Genomic DNA, 17,416 nt, shown 5'->3' with positions numbered 1-17,416 from the left:
TTAGTTGATGATGTAGAGAAACTATATAAAGCATATGTCCTAGTTAAGGACAGCAAAAGTACTGGTTCTGAAACTGTTTCTAGTAATATGCATGATGAATGTGAAGCTAAAATTTGTAGCTTGCAGGTTGAGTTAGCCCAGCTTAGAAAGACTAATTCATGTGATCCTGTAGTTTTGCATGATTCAAGTATTTCAAAATTGCAAGCTGAGCTTGAAAGAGCTAAGCTTGACTTTGAGATAGTTGTTGACCAGAATTTATCCCTGCATGAGAAAATGAATTTAAAGGATAGAGAGTTCATAGAATTTAAGAAGAGAATGGATAAAGTCCTCCAATCCCAGAACTCATTGAACCAGTTAACCTTAACTGCTGGAAACAGTGGTAGAAGGGGACTTGGTTATACTGGGAAGGGGAACAGGAGGAACTGGTCTCCCAGAGATACTACATGGTTACAGGAGTATAAGAAAGGTAAGTATGTCTTAGCAAAAGACATGCATGTGTGCTATCATTGTGGCAAGAATGGCCATAAGAAATATGAGTGTAAAGACAGGAAAAGTAGATTGGATAAAAATGAGAAAAATGTTAAACAGATTTGGGTTAGAAAAGACGTGCTTGAATCTGTTGTTGGAAAGGGACCCAAAAAGATTTGGGTTCCTAAAGCTAATGTTTAAATTTTTCCTGTGCAGGCTGAAGTGAGAGACAATACCTACTGGTATTTGGACAGTGGCTGCTCAAGACACATGTCAGGGGATAGGAAACAGTTTCTCTCACTTACAGCTCATGAAGGGGGAAAGGTGACTTTTGGTGATAACAGCAAAGGTACCATTCTTGGAATTGGTAAGGTTGGTAAGTCACTTTCCCATGCTATTAGTGATGTATATTATGTTGATGGTTTACAACATAATCTCTTGAGTATTTCACAATTATGTGATAAAGGTAATAAAGTTGAGTTCAAAGACAACCTTTGTCACATAGTGAATTTGCAAACAAATGAACTTGTCTGCCAGGGATTCAGACATGAAAACGTTTACATTACTTATTTAAACCAAATCCCTGAGAACAAGTCCATCTGTTTGAGTGCTGTTTCTGATAGGGACCAGTGGCTTTGGCATAAAAGGATGGGACATGTCAGCTTTAGACTTCTTAACAAACTCAGGTCTCAAGAATTGGTGATAGGCCTGCCTAACATCAAGTTTGAAGCAGATAGAGTTTGTGAAGAATGTGCTAAAGGGAAACAGGTCAAATCCTTTTTTAAGCCAAAGAAAACTATCAGTACCAGCAGACCTCTAGAACTTATTCATATTGATTTATGTGGACCCATGAGAGTCCAAAGTAAAAATGGTTCTAGATATGTGTGTGTCATTGTTGATGATTATTCCAGATACACATGGACTCTATTTCTGTCTTCTAAAGATGAAACTTTTGATGAGTTTATTGTATTAGTAAAGCAGGTTCAGAACAAGATCAATCATCAACTGGGTGCCATAAGATCTGATCATGGATCAGAGTTTGATAACTCTAGCTTCATAGAGTTCTGCAGGGAACATGGAGTTTCTCACAATTTCTCTGCCCCAAGAACTCCTCAACAAAATGGAGTAGTTGAGAGGAAGAACAGGACTTTGGAAGAAATGGCAAGAACAATGCTCATTGAGAGTTGTCTCCCCAAGTCTTTTTGGGCAGAAGCTGTAAATACAGCTTGTCACATGTTAAATAGGTTGATGTTAAGGCCTCAAATGAAGAAGACTCCATACGAACTTCTTAGAGGAAGGAAACCAAACATAGCATACTTCAGAACCTTTGGTTGTAAGTGTTATGTGCATAATAATGGTAAGAACAGCTTGGATAAATTTGATCCAAGAAGTGATGAAGCTGTTTTCCTTGGTTATTCTTCTCACAGTAAGGCATATAAAGTATTCAATAAGAAAACTTTGTGTATTGAAGAAAGTGTTCATGTAGTCTTTGATGAATTTAATATGTGTTGTGAGAATGTGCAGGTTGATGACTTAGATGAGATAGGACTTTTTTATTTTACAGGAGAATCAACTGATGTTTCCTTAGAAAAACCAGGTTCACATACTGGTTCACCAGATGCTGCTGGTGAAGGACTTGGTCACAATGAAGGAGATCCTCAACAAGTGGATACTCATGAGGATGGAGATGAAGGCCCCCAAGTAAATGGAGAAAGCAACACCTCAGGGGGAACAGAAAACTTTCAGGACAAGTTTTCCACCCAGGTAAGGGAGGTAGGGGGAACATCTCAGCATACTGGTCCATCTGTGCAAAACCAATTCGATGGCACAAATGAACCAGGGATGCATGATGGTTCTGATGGATTAAATGAGAATGCACCTAGATCTAGCATTTTTAAATATAAATCTTCTCATCCTACTGAACAAATTCTGAGTGATATCAGTAAAGGCATTCAGACTAGGAGAGCAGTTTATGAAAACTTTTGTGCATTTTTCTCATTTTTATCTAATATAGAACCAACTGACTACAAGATGGCTTTAAAAGATCCTGATTGGGTTTTGGCTATGCAAGATGAATTAAATCAATTTGAAAGAAATAAAGTGTGGCATCTTGAGCCAAGACCTGAGAACAGGTCAGTCATAGGTACCAGGTGGGTCTTCAGAAACAAATTGGATGATCTGGGTACTATAGTCAGAAACAAAGCTAGACTGGTCGTGCAAGGTTATAATCAGCAAGAAGGCATTGATTATGATGAAACCTTTGCCCCAGTAGCTAGACTTGAGGCAATAAGGATCTTGATTGCCTTTGCTGCTCATAAGAACATTAAGCTCTTTCAAATGGATGTTAAGACAACATTTCTTAATGGTTATTTGAAAGAAGAAGTATATGTTGAGCAGCCCCCTGGCTTTGCTGATAGTCAATTCCCAAATCATGTATATAAGCTGGACAAGGCGCTCTATGGTCTTAAACAAGCTCCTAGAGCTTGGTATGAAAGGCTGTCCAACTTTCTGATGGAACATGACTATAGAAGAGGAACGGTTGATAAGACCCTCTTTATCAAAACCAGGAATTTTGATTTGATTGTAGTACAGATATATGTAGATGATATAATATTTGGTGCTACTAATCAAATTTTGTGTAGTGAGTTTGCAGATCTGATGCAAAGTGAATTTGAGATGAGCATGATGGGAGAACTAGGATTCTTCCTAGGATTGCAGATCAAGCAAACAGTTGATGGGATCATGATACATCAACAGAAGTATCTAAAGGAACTAATCAAGAAGTATGGATTGCAAGACAGTAAATCATATGCAACTCCAATACCTACAAATGCAAAGCTAGACAGTGATGATAAAGGAGAGAGTGTGGAAGCTACACTGTTTAGAGGTATGATTGGTTCTCTTCTCTACTTGACAGCTAGTAGGCCAGATATAGTGTTTTCTGTGGGATTGTGTGCACGTTTTCAAAGCAATCCCAAAGAATCTCACCTAAAGGCTGTCAAGAGAATATTTAGATACTTAGTAGGAACAGATGATCTGTACTTGTGGTACCCCAAAGGTGGTTCAATTGAACTATTAGGATACACAGATGCAGATTATGCTGGATTCCTAGTAGACAGAAAGAGCACATCTGGTATGGCACATTTCTTAGGTCCCTGCTTGATTTCATGGGGATCAAAGAAACAAAATTCTGTTGCTTTATCCACAGCAGAATCTGAATACATAGCTGCTGCAGCTTGCTGCTCCCAGCTGTTGTGGATAAGGAACCAGTTGAAAGATTTTGGTATTTTCTATGAAAATGTACCTATTTTATGTGATAATACAAGTGCTATTAACATTTCTAAGAATCCTGTGCAGCATTCCAGGACAAAGCATATTGAGATAAGACATCATTTCCTAAGAGATAATGTTGAGAAAGGTCTTGTAGAGCTGAGTTTTTGCAACAGTGAAGAACAAATTGCAGATATCTTCACTAAGCCATTGGGTAAAGAGTCTTTCTGCAAGTTTAGAGTCATGTTAGGTCTGACTAGGTCAAACTAAGAGACCTCTCTCAGCTGTTTTTCCCCAATGATTGGCTAATTAAGTATTCTTTAAATGTGTGCGTGCATCATACCTTTGCAATCTGTCTATTATCTCAATGTTAATTGCTTATCTCTATGTGAGCAATATTGCAGCTAATCACTTTCAGGATTGAAGGCCATATTGAACAGATAAGCAACTGTTTCAGTAACCCTACCAGCAGAGGAAACAGCAGCAAATACAAACGGATTAATTTTGAAATTAATTTCAAATTAAACCGTGAGAAAATATTTTTTATATTCTTATTTGATTTTAAAATCTTTAAAATATGGCAGTTATTTTCCTCCAACGGCAATTTGTTCTGACAGTTGCAATTATGGGCAGTTGTTCATTTATGGAAGTTATTTCCAAATTAAAATAACTTCCAAATATCTTCTGATCCTCTGATTTTATTTCTGATTGTCTCTATAATTCCTCTTGCTATATATTTGCTTCCCTTTCCTTGCTCCGTGATTATTCATCATTCATCAAAAATTCTCAACTTCTCTCTCTACACAAGATCAATTCTTCGAAGCTTAGACAAGCAACAATGGTGAGAAAGGCTGGAACTGGAAGGAAAGGAGGAAGGAAAGGAGGTTCCAAAGCAAGTTTGGCTAGTTCCCCCTCGTCAAAATCTCAAGAAACAATCAAGGATGTTCTTATGAACGTCTCTGAGCAGACTCCTTCACAAGCAACACCAGAAATCAACCCCTCTGAAACTGAACCCATCAAGGCCGTTCCCTTGAGACAAACTCCTTCAAAAGAGAATGTCTTGAAGGAAAAACATGCTTCACCATCAAAGACTAAAACTTTAAACCCTTCTCCACAAAAATCCAAATCCAAAAAGGCCCCAAAAGAGAAATCCATCGAAACCCTCACTCAAATAACTGAAACCGTTTCTTCAAACCCCAAATCACCTTCTGAGGGGGAACCTGTTAAAAAGATAGCCAAGAAACTTGAAAAACAGTTAGAGGAAGTGGCTGATGAAGGATTGGATGAGGAGAAGGAGGACAAGAAGATGGAGGAGGATCTAGATGTAGTGGTGACCAAGGTGGTTGCTGGTACCACTACTGGCTCTGTAAGGAAAAGGCAGACTAGGGCTGCTTCAAAGGTCATTAAGGGCTCAGAAGAGAAGGAGACTACACCATCTGAGCCTAAGAGAGGAGAGAAAAGGAAAGCAACATCATCTGTTTCCCGTATCTCCAAGGCTGCTAAAGGTAAACAACCTGTTAACCCCAGTACTGGTGCAACTTCTTTAAGTTCTAGGACTGTGTTATCTGGTTGTGGTGTTGAGAATGAATATTTTGATATTCCTGCTTTGAGTCAAGTTAAGGAACTTCTTGAGTTCCAAGGATGGATGTCTCTGTTTAATGATTTAAATGATGCTTTTGTTGGTCCTGTTCGTCAGTTCTTTGTTAATCTAAAGCAAAACATTGATATGTCTGTGGCATCAACTGTTTCTGGTAGTATTGTACATGTTTCTGAGTCTGTTTTATCTGAGTTGCTGGGTATACCTAGAGATGGTTTTGGTAGATATAGCAGTGATGGGTGGCCCCTAATGGGAGGAGTAACACCTGAGGAGGTTACTCAGTTTTTGTTTGGAAAGAAGGAAGAAGTTGGTTCCCCTAGTGACTTTAGGGAGGCAATTATGTTGGTTCTGCACTCCATGTGTTTGAAGGTCTTTCTGCCCAAGGGTCAAGGCAGAGGTACTGTTAGGATCATGGACATGGTCCTGATCTATCTGATCCTGAAAAAGGTTAAGGTTAATCTGCCTGCTCTAATGATGGAGCACATGTTGTACTGCCATGCTTCATCCCACAACTCCCTGCCTTATGGTTCTTTTATCTGCAAAATCATCAAGGAGCAGAATCCCAAGTTTTCTTTTTCTGGTGAGGTGGTGAGTCTTCAGTTGTTCTCCAAGAAAATACTCACTCAGAAGAAGATTGACTACTCTGGAAAGAGGCTGACTTTTGTAGGTCAAGAAAGTAGCCCAAGGGATGCAGGGAACCAGGAGGAAATCACTCCTGAGGATGTGGCAATGCTTCTTGCCAAGTTGGAAAGGCAGGATGAGAGGATCATAAAGTTGGCTGCCAGTCTAGTGCAGGCTGAAGAAGAAAGGAAGCTTGATAAGCTTATGAACAACAGGAAATTCCTCACTATTTGCAGGGTGATTGATCACCTGTTGCCCCCAGAGTCTGGGATGCAGTTTGACTCTACACACTGTAGGATCATTGAGACGGATGATGAGGAATCCTCCAGTGAGAAGGGTCCTGATGCTGAAAAAGGAGAAGGTTCTGAAGAAGAGGAAAATGAATCTGATGAGGAAGAAGAAGAAGAGACAGAGGAAAAGGAGAAGAAGGAAGAAGAAAAGACAGCTGAGGAAGGTTCTGACTTCGAGGAGGAGATCAACCCAGAGGATGAAGAAGAGGATGAAGATGATGATGAATGATCACTTCAGTCTCCCCCTCCCCTTCCATTAACTGCCATAATATTTGCTGTTCCCCCACACTGCTAGACTGTTTTTCATGCAGTGTGGTTTCTATTATGTTTCTAACCTTCTGGTGTGTAATCCTGAACAGTTTTAAGCTTTTTCTGTTTCATGTGATTGAATAACCTGTTTGTGCTACCCTACAGCATTGAGATTGATCAGTGGTTGAAACTACTGATTTTTGGCTTACTTGCGATATTTTGGTGTGCAATTCTATTTTTTGAATGCTTTTTAATGATGCCAAAAGGGGGAAAAGCAGGTTGAAGTTTCTGAAAAGGCCTTGTTAGACAATTAGATTGAGTCTTTTATTTCCTTGAGTCAGATAATCACAAAAACAAGTTAAAATAGAGAGAACAGTTAGATTAACTAACTGTTTCAGTGTCTTTTTCCAAAAATCCAAAAACAAGTTGTTTCTTTTAAATGAAGATGGCTATCCTGGTCAGTCATCAGTGTCATAAGTCTTTTACACAAGATATCCCCTGTGTAGAAAGTCTAGTAGAAAGTCTTGTCTTCTTAAGTGTAGATTAGAACTTTCTTTACTTTGCTGTTTCTCACTAACGTGCAGGTGCAGGAAACTTCAAAGTGTTTGTCATCATCAAAAAGGGGGAATTTGTTGAGTCACTTAAGGTTTTGAGTGATGACAAACAGCTGACTAGCTGGTTCTTGTTGGTTTTATATTATATCAACTGACATTTTGAACAGGAACAGCTATCCCAAGTACTTGAGGCAATATGAAGTTCTTTTGAATCAAAGCATTCAAGAAATCTGTATCAGAATGTTCTATCAAGGAAGGCCGTCAAGACTTGAAGATTATGAAGTCTCTCAGATTAGGATAGTTGATCTTTGTAGTCTTTATAATGTTAAGTGTGCATGGATGATTGTACGTGAGCTATCTGTATCCCTTACTTAGAATATTTAGTGTTGTAGAGATCAGGAAAAGTTGACCTGATCTCTAGGACACTAACAGGTTGGGAAACAGCTGCTTCGTAGCTTGTTTCATGAACCTGGACATTAGTTCAGTAAATATTTTCTGGAATATATATTTCCTATCCTTAGAGAATATTTACTAAACTAATTGATTCAGTTTATGCAGAGTTGGAGATGAATTATTTCGCATATAACTTAGAATATATTATTCTACCCATTTATGGAAAGTAGAATAATATCTTAGAATATCTCTTATTTACAAAATAAAAGATATTCTATTTACCTAAGTTATGATCTGAAAAGATCACGAAAGAATTCATCTCCCAACCTTATAAAAGCATAAACTCGATCAGAATTTCGAGTGAGCTTTTCTGAAAAACTTCTCTATCTTTGAAAGCTCGAAATACACTCTAAGGGAAATAGTTAGTTCATCTCTTACAAACTATTTATGCACACAGTAAGGATTGTTTTGTAATTATCTCTTGTAAGCTTTGAGTAGGAAGCATTTAGAGGGAAACAAAGGGTTTGTATTGAATCACTAAGAGGTTAGTGATTGGGTAGCATTTACGAGTGTGAGTGCAAGTGCTTGTGAGTTCAAGTGCGAAGTGACACCTAGAGTTAGGTGTGGGGATCACGAGTGTGATCATTTGTAATTGCTTTTGTTTTTCAGAGTTGATTAATAAAAGTAATTAGGGTAGTGGAGGACGTAGGCTCAGAGTTGAGCTGAACCTCGTTAAATCTTTGTGTTGATTATTTATTGAATTTTCTGTTTCCGCTGCAGGACCAGTTCATCACCTGGTCCCCCTACATAAATAGAGAATAAAATCCAATAATTCTTAACACTGCCCTGTACTCAATTCAACCCCCCCCTTCTTGAGTACCAGCTGCACTTTCACCCCCACCCCCCCGAGAGGGGCTCGGCCGCCCCAAAGGGCGTCAAACATAACAATAAATACAAGTATACATAAGTTTGCCATAATAGACACTTGTCACCTTAGAGGCTCTTAGAAAGCGTCAATTATATCATCGCCCATCATATGGGCTCATTATGGGGTGATCCGACCACGTACCATTCCAAGACATGCCTAAAATAAGACCATAATCAGAAAAATAGCATTTTCGTCATTCTAGAGGCCTTTTTTCGCAATTTCGGAGGGCTGAATGCATCAAAGTGTTCCATGATCGCCTATCTAGAAGGGGCTAATTAACCCTAACAGGTGTTAGACACAACATCGCCAATCCAAGGGTCTCATTAGCCCTAAGGGGTGTCAGAGACATCATCGCCCATCAAAGGGGCTCATTAACCCTAAGAGGTGTCAGACACATCATCGCCCACAGAAGGGGCTCATTAGGCTTAAGGTTCGTGAGACACATCATCACCCATCCAAGGGGCTCCTTAGCCCTAAGGGGCGCTAGGCACAACATCGCCCACGAAGGGGCTCATTATGGGGTGATCTGAGCACGTATCGTTCCAAGACATGCCTAAAAATGAGACCATAATCCGGAAAAATGGTATTTTCGTCATCCTATAGGCGCAATTTCGGTGGGCTCAATGCATCAAAGTTTTCCATGATCGCCTATGTAGAAGGGGCTCATTAACCCTAAGGGATGTTAGACACATCATCGCCTATCCAAGGGGCTCATTAGCCCTAAAAGGTGTATGACACATCATCGCCCATCCAAAGAGTTCATTAGCCCTAAGGGGCGTCACACACATCATCGCCCATCCAAGGGGCTCATTATTCCTAAGGTGCATCAGACCCATCATCGCCCATCCAAGGGGCTCATTAGCCTTATGGGGTGTCAGACACATCATGGCCCATCAATGGGCTCATTAGCCTTTTGGGGTGTAAGACACATCATGGCCCATCCAAGGGGCTCATTAGCCCTGAGGGGTGTCAGACACATCATCGCCCATCCAAGGGGCTCATTAGCCCTCAGGGGCGTCAAACACATCGTCACCTATCTAAGGGGCTCTTTAGCCTTATGGGGTGTTAGACACATCATGGCCCATCCAAGGGGCTCATTAGCCCTAAGGGGTGTCAGACACATCATCGCCTATCCAAGGGTCTCATTAGCCTTAAGGGGCGTCAGACACATCATTGCTCATCTAAGGGGATCATTAGTCCTAAGGGGCATCAGACACATCATCGCCCATCCAAGGGGCTCAAATTCCCTAAGGAGCGTCATACACATCATCGCCCATCCAAGGGGCTCATTAGCCCTATAGGGAGGGGAGTAGCATCATAGCCCATTCAAAGGGGCTCATTAGCCCCAAGGGGCGTCAAACATAACAATAAATACAATTATACATAAGTTAGTCGTAACAATTTGTTTTTTCATTGATGTTTCTTCAATTACATAAGTTTACATGTTTCTTCACAAACACTTGTCACCAAGAAGGCTCTTAGAAAGCGTCAATTGCATCATCGCCCATCCTAGAAGCTTATTATGGGGTGATAGGAGCACGTACTGTTCCAAGACACGCCTAAAAATGAGACCGTAATCATAAAATTGGCATTTTTGTCTTGTTAGAGGCCTTTTTCCCCATTTCGCTAGGCCGAATGCATTAAATTTTCCATGATCGCTTATCTAGAATGGGCTCATTAACCCTAAGGGGTCTCAGACACATCATCGCCCATCCAAGTGGCTCATTAGCCCTAAGGGGCGTCAGACACATCATCGCCCATCCAAGGAGGTCATTAGCCCTAGGGGCATCAGACACATCATTGACCTTTAAAGGGAAACATTAGCCTTTAGGGGCGTGAGATACATCATTGCCCATCCAAGGGGCTCATTAGCCGTATAGGGCGTCAGACACATCATCGCCAATCCAAGGAGCCCATTAGCCCTACGGGGCGTGAGAAACATCATCGCCCATCCAAGGGGCACATTAGCCCTAAGGGGCATAAGACACATCATCACTCTACCAAGGGGCTCAGTAGAACTAAGGAGCGTGAGACATTTGCTCTAATGAGCGACAAACACATCATCACCCATTAAAGGGGACCATTAGCCCTAAGGGGCGTGAGATACTGATGTGTCTATTTTATATAGTATTTTACCCCCGTCCCTTGGTCATAATTAGTAGTGTTTTTGGCTCTTTAGAGCCACTTTTATTACTAATTGGTGTTTTCTAGTGTTTTCGTAGATTTGGTTGACTTTTGCAGGGATTTATACTTTTGAAGTATTTTTTCCGGAGATATTTTGGAGCAATCACGAGCATTGGAGAAGCACGACCAGAGTTTATAGCCCAAGGCCGGTTAGAGCCATCGAACCGGTGATTAAGGGCTCGGTATAGGTGATACCGGGGCATTTGGACCTAGTATTCAAGACCGAAAGAGGAAACCCAGATTGGCCCGAAGAATTGGAGCCCAATCGAAGTCCAAATAGTGGCCCAAATGAGTCGCCCGGCAAAAGAGGCTGGCGCCTAGAGGCGCCCCCGGCCAAGCGGGAGAAGTTAAGGCTGGCGCCCGGTGACGCGCCCGGCCGGGCGCGAGATTTATATTATGAGCAAATAGGCGCGTTTATTTATTAGTGGACGTTTAACGTCGTTTTAATTTGTTTTAGTTTAGGATTTTTGTACGGAGTATAAATACTCCTCCGTAATACGATTTTAGGATCTCTTCTTCTCCCCTCTTTACTCTTTCTTTACTCTCTTAATTATTCTCTTAGAATCCTTTCTCTCAAATTTTGTTCTTAATTCTTCCATTAATTCTATATTACTTTATGGTAACAATTTCTTCCCCTTTAATTTCAGTTATTTTATTTTCTTCCTTGATTATGCTTTTATTTAATTATTTGATTAGTTTAGTCTTGATGATTTGTGAGTAGTTTAATATCTAGGGTTTATGGGGATCTAATAAATAATATGAAGGGGTAATTTGTTGTTGTTAATTATCAATGCTAGATTAATTTCCTATTGATTGATTTAATGCTCTGTGACTAGATTAGGCCTGATCCTTTATGCATGAGTTTGACAACATTGATTCGAGATTCGACAGATGAGAATTAATGTTTAGGTCTAGTTTCAATAGGCAGGTAAATTTATAAATGGTTAAGTCGAGATTCGAGAGATGAGATTTAATACCGGTAAATTAATTGTGTGATTGTAATACGTAGCGAAAGCCCTTTACAATCTGGTTAATTAATGCATTGATGATTGACTATTATTGATTATTGGTATTGCATGATAATTTCTTATTGAATTGTTTTAACAATTTACAATTGCGGTTGTAAAAGTATGGCAATATTAAATTGATGAATCGAGCAGATGTTGGTTTGATATTGAAGGCTATTTTCAATAAGAACTTAGATCTAGTAAATTGCGAAAGCCTGTTAGATCTATGGTGATTAATAAATTGCGAGAGCCTGTTGATCGTGTTATTTATGCAATGTCAATGATTGATTACTATGTTTTACCCTGAAGTATTATTTATTGGTGAACCTATGCCCTAGATCCTTTTATATATTGTTTTTCCTCTATTTCAATTCTTTGTAGTTTAGTTTCATACTCAAATATAAATATTGGTTACTTAGATAATTTAGATTATAATAACTAATTAGGAGTAAAAAGACCTGTTTCCCTGTGGAGATCGACCCTACTTCCCTATCTACTTTAGTTAGAGGATTTAGGTATTTACTTTTGATTAGGGGATACGACTTTACCCTGTCAAAATTTGGCGCCGTTGCCGGGGAAACGGTTTTATTTTTATTTCTTATTTTTTTTTAGTCTAGATGATTTCCCTTTTGTCTCAGATAGCGTTAGTTCTCTGAGACAAATCTCATATTTGCTTCTAGTTTTTGTTTATGCCCAGGTGTTCCAGATCAGGTTACATCCCATTCGATCCTGAGATCGAACGCTCCTTCCATAGACAGAAAAATTTCTACAAGCAAATCCAGGCGGATTCTGGTGATAATAACAATAATCACCGAGATCCTCCAACTGGTTCTAGCGATTCAGAGACATCATCAGACGCAGAATAAGAGATGAAGGCTCCAAAGAAGCTTAGTGATTATTCACAACCAAAGCTTACGGATTTTCAACATCTCACTGGCTCCAACACTGGGAAACTCTTGTTTTGAATTTCTATAACAAGTATTATCCTGCAAAGAGAACAACAGTACTACGGAGTGCGAATCAGAACTTTGCCCAAGAAGCCGATGAATCTTTATATGAGGCTTGGGAGAGGTTCAAGGACTTACAAAGAGAATGCCCTCACCATAATTTAGCGCAATGGCAGTTAATCCAAGCCTTTTACAACGGCATTGGCAATTCCTTTAGAATAATTTTAGACTCTGCAGCTAGTGGGAGATTCATGAATCTTAATGTTGATGATGCAGATCAGGTTATTTAAGATATGGCGATACACAATTCCCAATATGGGAATCCCAGAGGATTTGCTAACAAGGGGAAGCATAGTGTCGACTCTGTATCCTTTTTGCAAGCTCAACTAACCTCTATTTGCCAAAAATTAGATAATCTGAGTACTGCTAATGTAGCTAATGTTTCTGTAATTAATAATAATTCTAATGAGGACTTTTGTGAAAATTGTGGTATTGTAGGTCCGTGGAGAAAGTTAATGCCTTCCAAGCTTATAGGCAGAATAACCCATACTCCAACACCTACAATCCGTGGTATTGGAATCATCCGTACCTTTCCTATCGGAGCACTAATGTTCAAAATCCACCACCACAAGAACCACAGGCGCCACAGCAACAGAAATATTATCATCCCAATGCTAGCAAGAAGAACCAACCACAACAAACCCCCTCATCTTCCGACCCTTCTCTGGCGGAAATAAGAGCAATGTTGGTTAATATGCAAAAGTGATGAGTGACATTTATGTCACTCTTAGGGAGTAGTTTTAGAGTCATTTTCGTGTTTATTTTATCTTATTTTCCCTTTCTTTCTCTTGTTTTCTTTTTAATAAAGTTTCTTGTTTATTTGGTGATTTTGGAGCGTTTTAGTTTATTTTCTTCATTTTATTAGCTTTAGTTTATTATCGTATTTTATTTTACTTTGTTTGCTTTTATAGTTTTTGTTTTATTTTTATTAGTTTAGTTTTATGTCCCTTATTTTCCATTTTATTTTATTTATCTCTATTTTATTTATTTTATTTTTATTTTGCCTTTTGATAATGCCCTCGTGTTTTTGTTGTAGGTCGAGTTTGGTGTTTTGGGTTTTAAAGTCGTGTTCGAGTTCAAAGTCCGGGATTCGAGGTGCAAATTTGTTCTAAAGCTGCTGCCCTGTTGCTGCCAGCTTAAACTACACCACCTTTCATTATCCTACACCACACCATCAGCAACAAAAACAATTCCCCTGCTCCTCTTTCCCATCCAATCAGCCAACAACAATTACCACCAACCCATTTACCATCACCAACAGCCACCACGTACTTCACCCCGCAGCACCAGCCACCACCAAACCACCTGACCACATCACAACTAACACACACGAGCCGCAGCAGCACCAACACAAACAAACCGCAACCAAGCCTCACAACAGCCCGCATCACCCCGCAACGCCACCAGTCCAACCTTCAACCACCAATTCACTCACCCGATGCAACCCCTCACACCACTCACCACCAGTCCAACTTCCAACCACCAGCCAACAACCACCTGACCGCCACAGCAACCACAATCACCCACCAATTCACGCGCCCACTGCACCAGCCACCTAGCACCGCACATCCCCTGCTTCACCCCGCAACAACACCAACGCAATCCGCAAAAACACCAACGCAATCCCCAACACCAACGCAATCAGCCGCACCTAAACCAACAACATCAATCCACCAATTCATACAAGCATTTCGGCCTCTCAATTAAGCAAAAATCAGATTAAATTTTGATTTTAATCAAGTTCGATCATACCGTTTGTGGTTCGGTCGAAGTTCGAGTCAGAGACTTTGTGGGTTTCGTTAATCGAAGAGGAGTGGTCGAACATACCCATGATTTGACCGAACCAACCCCGTAGTTCGGCCGCACCAACCCATGGTTCGACCGAACCGCTTCACGAGCTATGCACGCGAGTTTTAATGAAAATTGGACGGCCACAATCTTGGATGCTTGATGAAGATGATGATGATAAGCGGTGATGATTGATTATTTTGATGTGTGGTGATGGTGATGAATGGAAATCGGGGAGCTGATGTTTGGATGGTTTTGGTTTCCTTTTTCTTTTTCTTTTATTTTTACTTTCTTTTCTTTTCCTTTTCTTATTTTCTTCTCTCTTTTGTTTTCTTTTTCTATTTTTATTTTCTTTTTATTTTCCTTTTCTTTCTTTATTTCATTTCTTTTTTATTTTTATTTTCTTTTCCTAGTTTTATTAGCTTAGTATAAATACCCAATTTTGGGGTAATTAGAAGGAGAATTGAATAACTATCTATTCCTCTCTCTAATTAGTTTTATGTTAGGTTAGGATTAGTATTCTTTGGTAGAGAGAGAAAGTGAGGTTTTCTTCATTAATGAACTTGGATTTTGAAGAAGGAGCTTATTCAATCCTTTGTAGACCTTCATCTTCAATTAATGAGCAATTTCTTACTCTCTCTCCTCTATTTTTATTTGTTTATTTTGATTATTATTTTAGTTGTTGGTATTGCTTGTTGATCATGTTGATTCTTGATTATTTGTTGATTAATCTTGTTATTATCATGATTAGTGAGTAATTTCCCCATTAAGGGGATGGTTGTGGTGTAGTTGGACCTTGAGCATGTTCTATGATTTAGAATTGATTTATTTGTGATTAAAGTCTTTATATGCTTGATATTCTTTAATCTTCTTGCAAGTGCACATTGTTGGTTTATTAAAGGTGAATCTTTGCTAACAAGAAACGGAAGTTGACTTAGTTAAGGTTCATTACTATCGATTGTTATTTAATAGTACCTCCTAGTATATGGTTCTAATGTGGAAACATAAAGGCTATGTTAGGAGAAGCCAATTGACCCCGGAAGGCGGCTAGAATGGATTCTTAATTTCGATATTCGAGCATGTTTAGTTCATAATTAATTCAATTTCTATGCCTTTGTTTATGTTCAAGTGAATGCTATACCTAAACCATTTCCCTTAATGTTTTATTTCTTATTTTAGCATTTTTAGACTTTAGTTTATTTATCCCCTATTCCGGACTAGCTTAATTGTCGATAACATTTGGTGGTGTTTACTGTTTTCTGTGGTTCGACCCCTATGCTTGCCTTATACTCGTATTAGGTTTGTTTAGGTTGTATAAATTGTATTTGATCTAGGGATAGACAATTGACGACGTGTTTATTCCCTTGTCAAATTGGCGCCGTTGCCGGGGAAGGGCTTCCATTACCGTTATGTTATCTTATTGAGACTAGTCCATTGTATATATTTCTTTTGATTTGTTTTTTTTTTCTCTTTGTTTTGTTTTTGAAAAATGGCACATTTTTCTTTTCCTCAATATGATGATGAGCCTTTTTATGTCTACTTCCATAGACTTGTGGGGTTTTTGAACTATAATGGTTGTAATCCTTGTGAAGCTTGTGAGATTTGTTACTATGGCATGAATGAACAAACGAGATATGAAGTTGAAAGTAGGTTTAATGGCGAATTTCAAGCATTATCGGTTCATAGTGCTTGGAGCTTTTTTGTACGGTTTGCTAAGGAAGTACGCAATAGGGCATGTAATGTTGCTAATTTTGATTCTCAATGTGATAATAGTTTTATTAGTGGCATGCATCCCCATGATTTGTCTTGTGATCCTATTTGTGAACCTAGTACAAGTGATTTCAACTCTCTATCTCCTATTGTTGATGATGAATCTCATTTGCTTGATTATGCCCCCTCTCCCCAATATGATGATGCTCATGTTTATAATGTGAATGATCCTTCCTCCTCATCTTCTTGTTCTTACATGTCTTCAAATGATTTCCCTTATGCTTCTAATGAGTCCTTTTATGAGGGTAATTCTATGGAAAGTTTGAAGGAAGAGAAGATAATGAAGATAATGGAGATGATGGAGAAGTATAACGAGATAAGGGAAGTTGAGAATAGGGAGACGGAAGCTAGAATGAAGATGCTTGAGAGCCAAATTCTCCAACTAGCCAACTCTCAAGAAAATGCTCTTCCTTCTTCTTCTCTTCCCCATATGAGTGAGGATCCCATTAGAGAGCATTCGAGTGATGGTGAAGGAGTTGAAAATGAAAAGAGTGTTGATTTTGAAAATCCTAATCCTTCTTCCCATCATGATGAGTCTCAAGTATATGTTTGTGACCCTTCAATCTATGAGTATATAGACTCTTTTGAGGTAATGTCCCACATATTTTTCGAGAGTCATATGAGGACTTATAGATTATTGGATGATTTCATCGAGAACGCTTCTTGGGACTTAGATGAGTTTGAGATGAATCTACCTCCATTCATGCACGATTTTGGGACCTTGGGTTTTGAGATAGTTGAAGGAAAGGTTGTCTATTGTGGTGAAAAGGAGGATAAGGTTGACTCCCTTGGAGTTTTTGAGCTTGAGGGAGGTGTAGATCGTGAGTGCCCTTCATTTGAGGATGCTATGATTGATTTTCATGACCTCATTGGTGATGTGAGACCTTGTGGTGAGGGAGTAGCTACCCCTTTTCCCGTTTCTCATAACCCTTTTTCTCTAAGGTTCGACCACATCCTTCCTTACCCTACTTCTCTCCCTTCCTATCTCAAACAACCTATTGGGAAGCCGCCCTCTATGGATGATTTTCATGTCCCTCATTCCATCATCATTGAGGAAGAGAGGAATTTTGTAAACCAAAAATTATGTGATGAGGATTTGCCTTTTTCCTTTTCTTTCCACTATTCTTTTCCTTCTTCTACTTCTTACTTTCTTGAGTTTCCTTTCGATCCTTCTTCTTCTTTCTTTTGGCATCTCCCTCTTCACTTGCGTGCAATGATTTTGTTGCACGTTCTTATTCCGTCATTTTCCTATTTACACCCCCATGAAATGTGTAGTAGTGCTTTTGACAA

General features: G+C 39.3%; 1 protein-coding gene and 1 non-coding gene across 2 annotated transcripts in view; both read right to left on the bottom strand.

The window, feature by feature from the left end:
• Positions 1 to 17,416, bottom strand: part of LOC145627852 (protein EMSY-LIKE 3-like) — a 36,096-nt gene that overhangs the window by 11,148 nt on the left and 7,532 nt on the right. The window lies entirely within an intron of this gene.
• Positions 12,565 to 12,671, bottom strand: LOC145629654 (small nucleolar RNA R71). Its single transcript, XR_014111813.1, has one exon. It is a non-coding gene; the product is annotated as a small nucleolar RNA R71 (small nucleolar RNA).

Source organism: Chenopodium album, chromosome 4 (assembly GCF_948465745.1).
Source record: "Chenopodium album chromosome 4, dcCheAlbu1.1, whole genome shotgun sequence".
NCBI lineage: Eukaryota > Viridiplantae > Streptophyta > Magnoliopsida > Caryophyllales > Amaranthaceae > Chenopodium > Chenopodium album.
The sequence above is the reverse complement of the archived record's forward strand: the minus strand, read 5'-3'. Positions and strand labels throughout refer to the sequence as shown.